At 49.3% G+C, this 13,632-nt stretch overlaps 24 non-coding genes across 24 annotated transcripts; all 24 read left to right on the top strand.

The window, feature by feature from the left end:
• Positions 1-939: 939 nt before the first annotated feature.
• On the top strand, positions 940-1,010 carry Trnag-gcc (transfer RNA glycine (anticodon GCC)). Its single transcript has one exon. It is a non-coding gene; the product is annotated as a tRNA-Gly (tRNA).
• Positions 1,011-1,178: 168 nt separating this feature from the next.
• Trnag-gcc (transfer RNA glycine (anticodon GCC)) lies at positions 1,179-1,249 on the top strand. The gene has a single exon. It is a non-coding gene; the product is annotated as a tRNA-Gly (tRNA).
• Positions 1,250-1,416: 167 nt separating this feature from the next.
• On the top strand, positions 1,417-1,487 carry Trnag-gcc (transfer RNA glycine (anticodon GCC)). The gene has a single exon. It is a non-coding gene; the product is annotated as a tRNA-Gly (tRNA).
• Positions 1,488-1,655: 168 nt separating this feature from the next.
• On the top strand, positions 1,656-1,726 carry Trnag-gcc (transfer RNA glycine (anticodon GCC)). Its single transcript has one exon. It is a non-coding gene; the product is annotated as a tRNA-Gly (tRNA).
• A 168-nt stretch (positions 1,727-1,894) lies between these two features.
• On the top strand, positions 1,895-1,965 carry Trnag-gcc (transfer RNA glycine (anticodon GCC)). The gene has a single exon. It is a non-coding gene; the product is annotated as a tRNA-Gly (tRNA).
• A 167-nt stretch (positions 1,966-2,132) lies between these two features.
• Trnag-gcc (transfer RNA glycine (anticodon GCC)) lies at positions 2,133-2,203 on the top strand. Its single transcript has one exon. It is a non-coding gene; the product is annotated as a tRNA-Gly (tRNA).
• Positions 2,204-2,371: 168 nt separating this feature from the next.
• Positions 2,372-2,442, top strand: Trnag-gcc (transfer RNA glycine (anticodon GCC)). The gene has a single exon. It is a non-coding gene; the product is annotated as a tRNA-Gly (tRNA).
• A 167-nt stretch (positions 2,443-2,609) lies between these two features.
• Trnag-gcc (transfer RNA glycine (anticodon GCC)) lies at positions 2,610-2,680 on the top strand. The gene has a single exon. It is a non-coding gene; the product is annotated as a tRNA-Gly (tRNA).
• Positions 2,681-8,017: 5,337 nt separating this feature from the next.
• Trnag-gcc (transfer RNA glycine (anticodon GCC)) lies at positions 8,018-8,088 on the top strand. The gene has a single exon. It is a non-coding gene; the product is annotated as a tRNA-Gly (tRNA).
• Positions 8,089-8,256: 168 nt separating this feature from the next.
• Positions 8,257-8,327, top strand: Trnag-gcc (transfer RNA glycine (anticodon GCC)). Its single transcript has one exon. It is a non-coding gene; the product is annotated as a tRNA-Gly (tRNA).
• A 168-nt stretch (positions 8,328-8,495) lies between these two features.
• Trnag-gcc (transfer RNA glycine (anticodon GCC)) lies at positions 8,496-8,566 on the top strand. The gene has a single exon. It is a non-coding gene; the product is annotated as a tRNA-Gly (tRNA).
• Positions 8,567-8,734: 168 nt separating this feature from the next.
• On the top strand, positions 8,735-8,805 carry Trnag-gcc (transfer RNA glycine (anticodon GCC)). The gene has a single exon. It is a non-coding gene; the product is annotated as a tRNA-Gly (tRNA).
• Positions 8,806-8,973: 168 nt separating this feature from the next.
• Trnag-gcc (transfer RNA glycine (anticodon GCC)) lies at positions 8,974-9,044 on the top strand. The gene has a single exon. It is a non-coding gene; the product is annotated as a tRNA-Gly (tRNA).
• Positions 9,045-9,212: 168 nt separating this feature from the next.
• Positions 9,213-9,283, top strand: Trnag-gcc (transfer RNA glycine (anticodon GCC)). Its single transcript has one exon. It is a non-coding gene; the product is annotated as a tRNA-Gly (tRNA).
• A 168-nt stretch (positions 9,284-9,451) lies between these two features.
• On the top strand, positions 9,452-9,522 carry Trnag-gcc (transfer RNA glycine (anticodon GCC)). Its single transcript has one exon. It is a non-coding gene; the product is annotated as a tRNA-Gly (tRNA).
• Positions 9,523-9,690: 168 nt separating this feature from the next.
• Positions 9,691-9,761, top strand: Trnag-gcc (transfer RNA glycine (anticodon GCC)). Its single transcript has one exon. It is a non-coding gene; the product is annotated as a tRNA-Gly (tRNA).
• Positions 9,762-9,929: 168 nt separating this feature from the next.
• Positions 9,930-10,000, top strand: Trnaa-ggc (transfer RNA alanine (anticodon GGC)). Its single transcript has one exon. It is a non-coding gene; the product is annotated as a tRNA-Ala (tRNA).
• Positions 10,001-10,168: 168 nt separating this feature from the next.
• Positions 10,169-10,239, top strand: Trnag-gcc (transfer RNA glycine (anticodon GCC)). Its single transcript has one exon. It is a non-coding gene; the product is annotated as a tRNA-Gly (tRNA).
• A 168-nt stretch (positions 10,240-10,407) lies between these two features.
• On the top strand, positions 10,408-10,478 carry Trnag-gcc (transfer RNA glycine (anticodon GCC)). Its single transcript has one exon. It is a non-coding gene; the product is annotated as a tRNA-Gly (tRNA).
• Positions 10,479-10,646: 168 nt separating this feature from the next.
• On the top strand, positions 10,647-10,717 carry Trnaa-ggc (transfer RNA alanine (anticodon GGC)). Its single transcript has one exon. It is a non-coding gene; the product is annotated as a tRNA-Ala (tRNA).
• A 168-nt stretch (positions 10,718-10,885) lies between these two features.
• Positions 10,886-10,956, top strand: Trnaa-ggc (transfer RNA alanine (anticodon GGC)). Its single transcript has one exon. It is a non-coding gene; the product is annotated as a tRNA-Ala (tRNA).
• Positions 10,957-11,124: 168 nt separating this feature from the next.
• On the top strand, positions 11,125-11,195 carry Trnag-gcc (transfer RNA glycine (anticodon GCC)). The gene has a single exon. It is a non-coding gene; the product is annotated as a tRNA-Gly (tRNA).
• A 168-nt stretch (positions 11,196-11,363) lies between these two features.
• Positions 11,364-11,434, top strand: Trnag-gcc (transfer RNA glycine (anticodon GCC)). The gene has a single exon. It is a non-coding gene; the product is annotated as a tRNA-Gly (tRNA).
• A 168-nt stretch (positions 11,435-11,602) lies between these two features.
• Trnag-gcc (transfer RNA glycine (anticodon GCC)) lies at positions 11,603-11,673 on the top strand. Its single transcript has one exon. It is a non-coding gene; the product is annotated as a tRNA-Gly (tRNA).
• The last annotated feature ends 1,959 nt before the right edge of the window (positions 11,674-13,632 follow it).

The following is a 13,632-nucleotide window of genomic DNA, read 5'->3' as shown; positions in this document are numbered from 1 at the left end:
TCGGCGGAGATCACCTATCTAGGTGGACGGTGCTAGCGGGATGCTACCTAGGAAAGAAACATGTAAGAGCTTTCTACCGAGAGGTTGCTGCTGCAGTCAGATTCTTCGAGCAGCGATTTTCCTGGGAGTATCACTGTACAGTGAAAAAGAAGAATCTCTACTGGGACACTATAGAGACTGTCCTACCAGACCCCCTGTACCGGCACCCCGGCCTTTCGTCACTGGCTGAGAACGTCCTTCGGAGGCTTCGAAGGTTCCCCGTTCCAACGGGCACCAAGGATATGTTCATCAGATTCCATTGCGAGGTACTGCCAGTCAAAGTGTGGCTTCGGAAAAAAGGGTTCTTCGTGCCGTGGTCTTTGAATTGCGACCTGTGCGGAGCAGAGGAGACTCTCTTCCATGTATTCGTAACGTGCAAAAGAGCCAGGGACTTCTGGGATGATTTTCGACTGCATACGAAGCTCGATGTAAACATCGACTGGATGTCCCTGAAGTACTTGGTGTTCGACGCCTATTCTGAGAACGACGCTGCAGCTACGCTAGTGGTAAGTGTACTCCATGGAATATGGCGCTTTCGTATGGCCATCGCAGACTGCAAAGTGAATCCAAAAACGCCATGGAACTGCTTCATGGGTACCCTTGCTTGGATAGAGGCTACTTTGGTCGCTCGCACAGATGCTGCAGACACTCTCACAGACGCTTTGAAGTTACTCTTCGACACAATGAAGAAAGAGAAGACAACCCCAAGGAAAGCTGAGTGATGCGGATCCGCGCTCAGCGAACTAAAGGGTCACGAATAGCACAGCAGGGAAATACCGCCACCGGACAAACAACGCTGCACAAGTCTGAAGGCTTCGGCCAAAGTGGACGGCGGGGTGCCTCCACGGTCTTAGTGCTTTTATTACAAAACTGCAAAAATACTAATAATAAAAAAGAAAGGCGTGGGTGGTTCAGTGGTAGAATACTCGCCTGCCACGCGGGTGGGCCGGGTTCGATTCCCGGCCGACGCAAATTTGTCCTTTTGCAAGGAGAACACGCAATGTCTCAGTATGCCTCTTCAAGTATATCACTATTCGGAAGAGAGATGTTCGAGGGAGCCATCCACGTGATTCGTATACTTTCTTTAAATGGGACGCTGTTATAGTTTGCCCAATACGCCTGCAAAGTGCACGTATGTGGCGTCGGTGGTTCAGTGGTAGAATACTCGCCTGCCACGCGGGTGGCCCGGGTTCGATTCCCTGCCGACGCAAATTTGTCCTTTTGCAAGGAGAACACGCAATGTCTCAGTATGCCTCATCAAGTATATCACTATTCGGAAGAGAGATGTTCGAGGGAGCCATCCACGTGATTCGTATATTTTCTTTAAATGGGACGCTGTTATAGTTTGCCAAATACGCTGCAAAGTGCACGTATGTGGCGTCGGTGGTTCAGTGGTAGAATACTCGCCTGCCACGCGGGTGGCCCGGGTTCGATTCCCGGCCGACGCAAATTTGTCCTTTTGCAAGGAGAACACGCAATGTCTCAGTATGCCTCATCAAGTATATCACTACTCGGAAGAGAGATGTTCGAGGGAGCCATCCACGTGATTCGTATATTTTCTTTAAATGGGACGCTGTTATAGTTTGCCAAATACGCCTGCAAAGTGCACATATGTGGCCTGGGTGGTTCAGTGGTAGAATACTCGCCTGCCACGCGGGTGGCCCGGGTTCGATTCCCGGCCGACGCAAATTTGTCCTTTTGCAAGGAAGACACGCAATGTCTCAGTATGCCTCATCAAGTATATCACTATTCGGAAGAGAGATGTTCGAGGGAGCCATCCACGTGATTCGTATATTTTCTTTAAATGGGACGCTGTTATAGTTTGCACAATACGCCTGCAAAGCGCGCGTATGTGGCGTCGGTGGTTCAGGGGTAGAATACTCGCCTGCCACGCGGGTGGCCCGGGTTCGATTCCCGCCCGACGCAAATTTGTCCTTTTGCAAGGAGAACACGCAATGTCTCAGTATGCCTCATCAAGTATATCACTATTCGGAAGAGAGATGTTCGAGGGAGCCATCCACGTGATTCGTATACTTTCTTTAAATGGGACGCTGTTATAGTTTGCCCAATACGCTGCAAAGTGCACGTATGTGGCGTCGGTGGTTCAGTGGTAGAATACTCGCCTGCCACGCGGGTGGCCCGGGTTCGATTCCCGGCCGACGCAAATTTGTCCTTTTGCAAGGAAGACACGCAATGTCTCAGTATGCCTCATCAAGTATATCACTATTCGGAAGAGAGATGTTCGAGGGAGCCATCCACGTGATTCGTATATTTTCTTTAAATGGGACGCTGTTATAGTTTGCACAATACGCCTGCAAAGTGCACGTATGTGGCGTCGGTGGTTCAGGGGTAGAATACTCGCCTGCCACGCGGGTGGCCCGGGTTCGATTCCCGGCCGACGCAAATTTGTCCTTTTGCAAGGAGAACACGCAATGTCTCAGTATGCCTCATCAAGTATATCACTATTCGGAAGAGAGATGTTCGAGGGAGCCATCCACGTGATTCGTATACTTTCTTTAAATGGGACGCTGTTATAGTTTGCCCAATACGCTGCAAAGTGCACGTATGTGGCGTCGGTGGTTCAGTGGTAGAATACTCGCCTGCCACGCGGGTGGCCCGGGTTCGATTCCCGGCCGACGCAAATTTGTCCTTTTGCAAGGAGAACACGCAATGTCTCAGTATGCCTCATCAAGTATATCACTACTCGGAAGAGAGATGTTCGAGGGAGCCATCCACGTGATTCGTATATTTTCTTTAAATGGGACGCTGTTATAGTTTGCCAAATACGCCTGCAAAGTGCACATATGTGGCCTGGGTGGTTCAGTGGTGGAATACTCGCCTGCCACGCGGGTGGCCCGGGTTCGATTCCCGCCCGACGCAAATTTGTCCTTTTGCAAGGAGAACACGCAATGTCTCAGTATGCCTCATCAAGTATATCACTATTCGGAAGAGAGATGTTCGAGGGAGCCATCCACGTGATTCGTATACTTTCTTTAAATGGGACGCTGTTATAGTTTGCCCAATACGCTGCAAAGTGCACGTATGTGGCGTCGGTGGTGATTCTACTTCCGGCAGCGGTAGCGAAAGGTTGTGGAAATCATGAGCTCCGCAGGAGCAGCTAACCCTAACACGGCTAACACTAGCCGGGATTCTACAACAGACTCTTTGGCAAATTCGTCATCGGACAATTACAGACTTCTTCTGCCCACACTGCCCACAGGTAACATCTCTTTCAACACGGTATTTCTGCACGCTGATCCCTCTGGGAGACCATATCGGGCGGATGACTTCGCGGAAAGCGTGTTGTCAATTATCGACAAGGAAGATGTGGCCCAGTTTGGGGCGTACCTTTACAATCATGTGTGGGCTTTGACGCTGCACTCCAGATTGCCAAAAGAAAGATTAGTCGCCAAGAAGCAAATCTCTGTGAAGAACAAGAAGTGCATAATCATCGACCCGAATGAAAAAGACGTTCACTTGTCATTGCATTGGCTTCCTATGCATATTCCAGACATCGCAGTAGTCAACGCACTCAGCGGCTTCGGTAAAGTTGAAAAAATCGAAAGGGAGAAGTGGCGTTCAACTGCGTTTGCAGGTGCGGAAACGACTACGCGCCGGGTCTCTATGGTGCTACGTGATGGGGTGTCCGTCGAGAGTATACCTCATATCATGAGGATTCTGGGAGGCCAAGTTCTAGTGGATATTCCTGGACGACCACCTCTATGCCTCAGGTGTAAAAAAATTGGCCACTTCAGGAAAAACTGCAGCTCATCGTGGTGCAAGGCTTGTCGAAGGTTCGGCCATGATGCCGATGACTGCGTGAGCACGTACGCGTCGAAGACCAGGGCGGCGGTAGAGGATGCTTCAGTGGCGGACATGATGGACGTTGAAGACACAGCAGCGCTTCATCCACGCCCTGAGGGGGACAGCGACACCTCAGCGCAAAACCACCAGGGACATATTGAAAGGGATGACAGTAATCGACAAGAAGCAGCTACTCAACATGGCGATAAGGAAACCGTAGTTTCCTATGAAAACACTCCGGCGAAAGACGAAGAGCTCAGTGATGATGTGTCCGAATCTAACAGTGACGACAAGCAACGTCAAATAGAGAAGTGTGATGCACAGGCGGTGAAGGAGATGGAGGGGCAGGATACATTAGAAGTCAACCAAGGCAGTATCCTGAACGTGAAAGGAAAAGAAGACGATAGCCGAAATATCCCGGAATCGGTCACCTCTTTATTGATTGAAGAATGTGGGAAGGGAAACGTAGCTGACGGTGGAAGGAATGACCTGAAGTGGAAGGACAACCTCAAGAAATCGCGGTACACCCCAGCCCCTCTCATCACACCGGAAGAAAGAAGGAGGCTCCTGAAAGACAAAAGTAAGCTTCCTATAGGAAATCTTTAAACATGAATGGACACTTGAAAATTGCAACGTTAAATGTAAACAGCTTAGTGAGACAAGAAAGGAAGGCGTGGTTAAGAAGTGTTCTCTTAGAAGAAAAAATCGATGTTGCTTGCATACAAGAGACGAAGATATCGTCTAAAGAACAAGAAATAGAACTTGTAAATGCTTTCAAGTGCTGGTACATCGTGCGGCATGCATCGGGCATAAACGGAAGTGCTGGGACTGCAATCATGATAAGGAAGGACAGAAATATTACGGTGATTGACAGTGATCTAGAAGAAAACGGTCGAGTAGCAAGCGTGGACTGTATCTGGAAGGAAGACGTGATTAGGATTGTAAGCGTATATGCCCCGAACGAAGGCGCCACGCGGAAACAGTTTTTTGAAACAAGCATGGACCACTTCGCAAGAACAAACAGCAAGATTATTATCGCAGGCGATTTCAACTGTGTTTGTAGACAGGAGGACTGCACATACAAGAGAGATAAGACGGATAGCAGTGTGAAAGAACTAAAGAGGCTGTTACATGAACACGACCTTCAAGACGTAGCAATCGGAAAAGAGGGGACTACAGAAAGATACACACATTGGCAAGGTACATCCCATGCGCGACTAGACAGAATATATATCTCCGGAGAATTTCACCTTCAGGATGCGAAGTACAACGTCGTGCCGATGGCTTTTACAGACCACGCGTTAGTCATAGCAGAGTTGGAAGCAGGTAAAAAGGGACAGTTCACGAAACGTAAACTGCCCTGGAAAATGAACGAGAGCGTCCTGGAAGACGGGAAGTTCAGACAAGATATAAAACAAATGATTTCTAATCTGAACAGAGAAGGAGCGAATGCCCCCGCATGGGAAACTTTCAAACAAGAAATACGCGCGATGGCCTTAGAGCGTGCGGAGAAGCTATCGATGGAAAGGAAAAGGGAGATGGAAGCGTTGAAGGACAGCCTCAGGACGATACTCAAAGCGGAGGAAGAGCATCCTGGACGCTTCGGTGAGGACATCCGAGAAATCAAGAAAGAAATGTTAAAGCGGATGCGGGAGAGATACGCAGGAGCTCAGGTCAGGAGTCGCGTTCAGGCAACTCTGCGTGATGAGGTTCCAACCAAGGTCTTCCTTTTACACGAACGAGAGCGAATTACAAGAAATCACATTTCGAGCCTACGTGTTGAAGGTATCGTGCATCAAGATGCGCCGACAATAGAGGCCGCACTACACGAGCATTATCGAAATCAGTTCAAGAGGGACGACCCTGCTACCGGGGACAATGTAGAGCTGTTTCAACATATGCCAAAGGCCACAGAAGAAGATAGAGAGAAAGTTCGAGGGAAAATAACGCAAAAGGAAATTAAGTACGCTATAAGGAAGTTGCCACGGAACAAGGCGCCCGGACCCGACGGAATAGGCTCGGCTTTCTATAAAGCATTCGTGGAAGAACTCTCGCCCATACTAGAAGCTGTTTTTGAAGACATCAAAAATCGACGTTTGATGCCACCATCCATGAGGAAGAGCTACACAGTGCTGATTCCTAAGAAATCTATCCACGAAGAAGCACCAACAGTGTCAGAGCTACGGCCGATAAGCCTACTCTGCACAGACTACAAAATATTGACGAAGGTGTTAGCGCGACGTCTGGACGGCTTGCTGTGTAAGATAATCGGCATGCACCAAACCTACGGCGTGAAGGGCAGGTCCATATCAAGTAACCTTCATGTAATGCGAACGGTATGTGAAACAGCTAGGGGGACGGGAACTCCACTAGCCATTGTTCAAGTCGACCTGAAGCAAGCGTTCGATCGGGTACGCCACAAATTTCTTTTCGATCTCCTGCGATGGGTTGGCATAGGGGAAGACCTCGAGCGCTGGACGGAAGTCTGTTACAATGACATCTCAGCGCAGCTGATCGTCAATGGAAACGTGGGACCAAAGTTCAGTGTCACTAAATCGGTTCGTCAAGGCTGCCCTTTATCTCCAGCCCTTTTTTCACTCTACCTGGAACCGCTCTGTCGTTTCATCCTGCAGAACAAGGAAATCACCGGAATGAATCTAGCGCAGCAGGAAATCAAGCTCTTAGCTTTCGCTGACGATATTGCAGTTATCTGCTCAAATTCTGGAGAGATAAAGACAACGCTCGCTATCTTCGAGGCCTTCTGTCAATCATCCGGAGCTGCGGTAAACATCGCCAAGTCGAAATGCGCTTTTGTCGGAGAATGGGACAGTGCGCCAGATAGATTTATGGGCTTCGAATGTTCAACGGAACTGGGAAAATACCTGGGTGTTAAACTGGATCCGCACACAACTGATGAAGAGAAATGGAACAACAAGGTGAACGCGCTGCAGGGAAAACTGCAGCCGTACAGAGGGAGGGAATTGTCACTCCTGCATCGCACCTACATCTGCAATACTGTCCTTCTTCCAGCCATCCTTTATTCGGCTCAAGCAACCTGCATTGATGCAACAACTACGCAGAGATTCCACCGAATCTGCGCCACTTATGTGTGGAATTCAAAGTTTGAGCGAATGCGACGGACGAATACTTACTGGCCCATTCAATCTGGTGGTTTGGGTTTGATCAACCTGGAACTAAAAATCACGGTTCAGTTTTTCATTTACTTCAGAGACCAAAAGACCCCAGAGCTACGAGCTGCTATGCAAACTTTGGGATCGCGATACCTTCAGCAGTGGATGGTCACCACCCAGGCATATGCAACAGAAGCGTCCGCGCTAAAATTCTATAAGAGCATAAGGCAGAGCATTAAGTTCCTGTTGGAGCGTTTCTCGTGGGACTACCTGGCCTCTGTGAACAGGAAGACGCTGTATTGGGACACGGTGTCCAACGTGTTTCCACCGCCACTCTACCGACAACCTTTCACGCACTTGATGCAACAAGATGTCCTGAAACGTATCAGGCATCTTCCTGTGCCAACAGCAACGAAGGACTTCTTCGTCAGGTTCCATATAGAGGTACTGCCTACTAAACAGTGGATGGAAGCAAAGGGTTTCTTCATGCCACGGGAAGCAAGCTGCGATCTGTGCGGCCAAGCAGAAACCCTCAGGCACATTTTCTACGATTGCAAAAACGCGATACTTTTCTGGAGTGATCTGCGAGCGTCTCTGCAAGTCCACGAGGAAATCACATATGAATTGCTGAAGTTCCTCAACTGCTCGAACAAAGAGCACGTCGAAGTGCAATGTGTTATACTAATGGCCGGGCTACATGCTTTATGGAAGTCGAGGACGGCGCGGGTAGAGTGTCATGCAGGGGTGCAGTCGCCGGTTATCTACCTGAAAGCGAAGCTTTGCTGGACGCTCTCACTAATAGGGAAGGAGAGGCTTCGTGATGAACGAAAATGGCAAGAACTTCAGCCTATAATTAGGCAGCTCCAGCCAAAAACATTCGGATGTTGGATGAAGAACAGTGTAATGCCGGGGAAAAAGAGAAAATAAGCACCAGGTCGGCAGAGCCACCGTCAACAGTCGACAGCACAATGTGTTCTTTTTACCAGAAATACACACAGGTCGTGTTTTATAAATTTTATGAAAATAAAACAAAAAAAAAAGTGGCGTCGGTGGTTCAGTGGTAGAATACTCGCCTGCCACGCGGGTGGCCCGGGTTCGATTCCCGCCCGACGCAAATTTGTCCTTTTGCAAGGAGAACACGCAATGTCTCAGTATGCCTCATCAAGTATATCACTATTCGGAAGAGAGATGTTCGAGGGAGCCATCCACGTGATTCGTATATTATCTTTAAATGGGACGCTGTTATAGTTTGCCAAATACGCCTGCAAAGTGCGCGTATGTGGCGTCGGTGGTTCAGCGGTAGAATACTCGCCTGCCACGCGGGTGGCCCGGGTTCGATTCCCGGCCGACGCAAATTTGTCCTTTTGCAAGGAAGATACGCAATGTCTCAGTATGCCTCATCAAGTATATCACTATTCGGAAGAGAGATGTTCGAGGGAGCCATCCACGTGATTCGTATATTTTCTTTAAATGGGACGCTGTTATAGTTTGCCAAATACGCCTGCAAAGTGCACGCATGTGGCGTCGGTGGTTCAGTGGTAGAATACTCGCCTGCCACGCGGGTGGCTCGGGTTCGATTCCCGGCCGACGCAAATTTGTCCTTTTGCAAGGAAGATACGCAGTGTCTCAGTATGCCTCATCAAGTATATCACTATCCGGAAGAGAGATGTTCGAGGGAGCCATCCACGTGATTCGTATACTTTCTTTAAATGGGACGCTGTTATAGTTTGCCAAATACGCCTGCAAAGTGCACGTATGTGGCGTCGGTGGTTCAGTGGTAGAATACTCGCCTGCCACGCGGGTGGCCCGGGTTCGATTCCCGGCCGACGCAAGTTTGTCCTTTTGCAAGGAAGATACGCAATGTCTCAGTATGCCTCATCAAGTATATCACTATTCGGAAGAGAGATGTTCGAGGGAGCCATCCACGTGATTCGTATACTTTCTTTAAATGGGACGCTGTTATAGTTTGCCAAATACGCCTGCAAAGTGCACATATGTGGCGTCGGTGGTTCAGTGGTAGAATACTCGCCTGCCACGCGGGTGGCCCGGGTTCGATTCCCGGCCGACGCAAATTTGTCCTTTTGCAAGGAAGATACGCAATGTCTCAGTATGCCTCATCAAGTATATCACTATTCGGAAGAGAGATGTTCGAGGGAGCCATCCACGTGATTCGTATACTTTCTTTAAATGGGACGCTGTTATAGTTTGCCAAATACGCCTGCAAAGTGCACATATGTGGCGTCGGTGGTTCAGTGGTAGAATACTCGCCTGCCACGCGGGTGGCCCGGGTTCGATTCCCGGCCGACGCAAATTTGTCCTTTTGCAAGGAAGATACGCAATGTCTCAGTATGCCTCATCAAGTATATCACTATTCGGAAGAGAGATGTTCGAGGGAGCCATCCACGTGATTCGTATACTTTCTTTAAATGGGACGCTGTTATAGTTTGCCAAATACGCCTGCAAAGTGCACGTATGTGGCGTCGGTGGTTCAGTGGTAGAATACTCGCCTGCCACGCGGGTGGCCCGGGTTCGATTCCCGGCCGACGCAAATTTGTCCTTTTGCAAGGAAGATACGCAATGTCTCAGTATGCCTCATCAAGTATATCACTATTCGGAAGAGAGATGTTCGAGGGAGCCATCCACGTGATTCGTATACTTTCTTTAAATGGGACGCTGTTATAGTTTGCCAAATACGCCTGCAAAGTGCACATATGTGGCGTCGGTGGTTCAGTGGTAGAATACTCGCCTGCCACGCGGGTGGCCCGGGTTCGATTCCCGGCCGACGCGAATTTGTCCTTTTGCAAGGAAGATACGCAATGTCTCAGTATGCCTCATCAAGTATATCACTATTCGGAAGAGAGATGTTCGAGGGAGCCATCCACGTGATTCGTATACTTTCTTTAAATGGGACGCTGTTATAGTTTGCCAAATACGCCTGCAAAGTGCACGTATGTGGCGTGGGTGGTTCAGTGGTAGAATACTCGCCTGGCACGCGGGTGGCCCGGGTTCGATTCCCGGCCGACGCAAATTTGTCCTTTTGCAAGGAAGATACGCAATGTCTCAGTATGCCTCATCAAGTATATCACTATTCGGAAGAGAGATGTTCGAGGGAGCCATCCACGTGATTCGTATACTTTCTTTAAATGGGACGCTGTTATAGTTTGCCAAATACGCCTGCAAAGCGCACGTATGTGGCGTCGGTGGTTCAGTGGTAGAATACTCGCCTGCCACGCGGGTGGTCCGGGTTCGATTCACGGCCGACGCAAATTTGTCCTTTTGCAAGGAAGACACGCAATGTCTCAGTATGCCTCATCAAGTATATCACTATTTGGTAGAGAGATGTTCGAGGGAGCCATCCACGTGATTCGTATATTTTCTTTAAATGGGACGCTGTTATAGTTTGCCAAATACGCCTGCAAAGTGCACGTATGTGGCGTCGGTGGTTCAGTGGTAGAATACTCGCCTGCCACGCGGGTGGCCCGGGTTCGATTCCCGGCCGACGCAAATTTGTCCTTTTGCAAGGAAGATACGCAATGTCTCAGTATGCCTCATCAAGTATATCACTATTCGGAAGAGAGATGTTCGAGGGAGCCATCCACGTGATTCGTATACTTTCTTTAAATGGGACGCTGTTATAGTTTGCCAAATACGCCTGCAAAGTGCACGTATGTGGCGTGGGTGGTTCAGTGGTAGAATACTCGCCTGGCACGCGGGTGGCCCGGGTTCGATTCCCGGCCGACGCAAATTTGTCCTTTTGCAAGGAAGATACGCAATGTCTCAGTATGCCTCATCAAGTATATCACTATTCGGAAGAGAGATGTTCGAGGGAGCCATCCACGTGATTCGTATACTTTCTTTAAATGGGACGCTGTTATAGTTTGCCAAATACGCCTGCAAAGCGCACGTATGTGGCGTCGGTGGTTCAGTGGTAGAATACTCGCCTGGCACGCGGGTGGCCCGGGTTCGATTCCCGGCCGACGCAAATTTGTCCTTTTGCAAGGAAGATACGCAATGTCTCAGTATGCCTCATCAAGTATATCACTATTCGGAAGAGAGATGTTCGAGGGAGCCATCCACGTGATTCGTATACTTTCTTTAAATGGGACGCTGTTATAGTTTGCCAAATACGCCTGCAAAGCGCACGTATGTGGCGTCGGTGGTTCAGTGGTAGAATACTCGCCTGCCACGCGGGTGGCCCGGGTTCGATTCCCGGCCGACGCAAATTTGTCCTTTTGCAAGGAAGACACGCAATGTCTCAGTATGCCTCATCAAGTATATCACTATTTGGTAGAGAGATGTTCGAGGGAGCCATCCACGTGATTCGTATATTTTCTTTAAATGGGACGCTGTTATAGTTTGCCAAATACGCCTGCAAAGTGCACGTATGTGGCGTCGGTGGTTCAGTGGTAGAATACTCGCCTGCCACGCGGGTGGCCCGGGTTCGATTCCCGGCCGACGCAAATTTGTCCTTTTGCAAGGAAGACACGCAATGTCTCAGTATGCCTCATCAAGTATATCACTATTTGGTAGAGAGATGTTCGAGGGAGCCATCCACGTGATTCGTATATTTTCTTTAAATGGGACGCTGTTATAGTTTGCCAAATACGCCTGCAAAGTGCACGTATGTGGCGTCGGTGGTTCAGTGGTAGAATACTCGCCTGCCACGCGGGTGGCCCGGGTTCGATTCCCGGCCGACGCAAATTTGTCCTTTTGCAAGGAAGACACGCAATGTCTCAGTATGCCTCATCAAGTATATCACTATTTGGTAGAGAGATGTTCGAGGGAGCCATCCACGTGATTCGTATATTTTCTTTAAATGGGACGCTGTTATAGTTTGCCAAATACGCCTGCAAAGTGCACGTATGTGGCGTCGGTGGTTCAGTGGTAGAATACTCGCCAGTTCACTTCCGGTATTCTTGGAAGACGGTTGTGGGCGGAATGAGCTCCGTGCGGGCAACGAACGATACGGCTAACCCTAGCCGGGAGAATGTCACTGAATCTTTGAGTGGGTCTACAAACAGTTACCGGCTTCTTTTGCCTACGTTGCCGACAGGTAGTACTGTTTTCAATACTACTTTCCTGCATGCGGACCCATCCGGCAGGCCTTACAAGGCTGACGATTTTGCGGACGGAGTGCTATCAGTCATCGAAAAAGAAGATGTGGCTCAGCTAGGAACCTATTTGTACAACCACGTATGGGCCTTGACACTGCACACGAGGCTAGCGAAAGAGAAACTCGTGAAAAAGAAAGAATTTCTGGTGAAGGGGAAAAAATGCGTCATTCTGGATCCCAATAAGAAGGAGGTGGAATTATCGGTGCACTGGTTGCCGATGCATGTTCCTGACCCTGCCCTGATAAACGTGCTGAGTACGTTCGGAAAGGTCAAAGACGTCCAAAGAGAGAAGTGGAATGCAACGGCTTTCGCAGGCGTTGAGACGACGACTCGGAAAGTAACCATAGAACTCCATGCGGGAGTAACGGTGGACGGCAGTCCGCACATCATAAACGTCCTGGGCGGGCAAGTGCTCGTTGACATACCCGGAAGGCCACCATTGTGCCTGCGGTGTAAAAAAGTGGGGCACATCAGGAAACTGTGCAGGTCCCCATGGTGCCGGTCGTGCAGAAGCTTCGGTCATGAAACCGAAGATTGCATCAGCACATACGCGTCTAGGACCAAAGCCAGAATGGAACAAAGAGTGGTTGACGAACTCATGGACGTGGCCGAGATGTCAAAGGCGATGAGCGAAGTGCCTGGAAGCGTTGATACAGCCCCGGCCCAGCTGAGCTCTGGTGCTGAGGGGGAAGCATTGAAACAAGGAGCGACTGGGGAGGAGAGGTCCGGAGGGAGCAACGAAGCTCAGGCCAAACAACCTCAAGCCAACGAAGCGACGGACCTACAGGCAGAAGGGCACCACCACTCCGTTTCAGAAGCTGCCGATACTGTGGATCCAGCCACGGCGACCACCAGCAGCGCTTCTGAAATGAACGTTGACAACGAAGACAACGACAAAACCAGGATGAGCACCACCGAAGATATACTGGGGATGCCACCTACTGCTGCCACCGATGGAATTGGAAACATTTCTGACGGAGGCAAATGGAAAGAAGTTGGCCCAGGTCATAGAAAGTCCCGTTATACCCCAGCGCCTTTCATAACACCTGAAGAACGAAGACGGCGCCTCAAGAAAGATCACAAATCGTAAGTGCTGTACTGATACATCACAATGAGAAGAATTCACTTAAAAGTCGCTACATTGAACGCAAACAGTTTACTTCGACGAGAAAGGAAAGATTGGCTCCTGACTATACTTCTTGATGAACACATTGACGTAATCTGCATACAGGAAACGAAGATTTCATCTGTTGAAGATGAAATTGAACTGGTTAATGCTTTCAGCAAATGGTTTTTCGTGTATCACGCATCCGGGGTGAACAGAAGCGCAGGAACTGTCGTCATGATAAGAAAGAGCAGCAAGATGAAAGTTATTGACTGTGATTTGGAACAAAACGGCCGCATTGCCAGTGTTGATATGATATGGCAAGGCGAAATCGTGAGGGTGATAAGCGTGTACGCCCCGAACGAGTCTTCAGAACGTAAATTGTTTTTTGAAAGCAGCTTAGCGCACTTCGTGAGTACAGATAGCAAGGTGATAGTGG

Source organism: Ornithodoros turicata, chromosome 1 (genome assembly GCF_037126465.1).
Source record: "Ornithodoros turicata isolate Travis chromosome 1, ASM3712646v1, whole genome shotgun sequence".
NCBI lineage: Eukaryota > Metazoa > Arthropoda > Arachnida > Ixodida > Argasidae > Ornithodoros > Ornithodoros turicata.
This window is presented reverse-complemented; position numbering and strand designations above follow the sequence as displayed.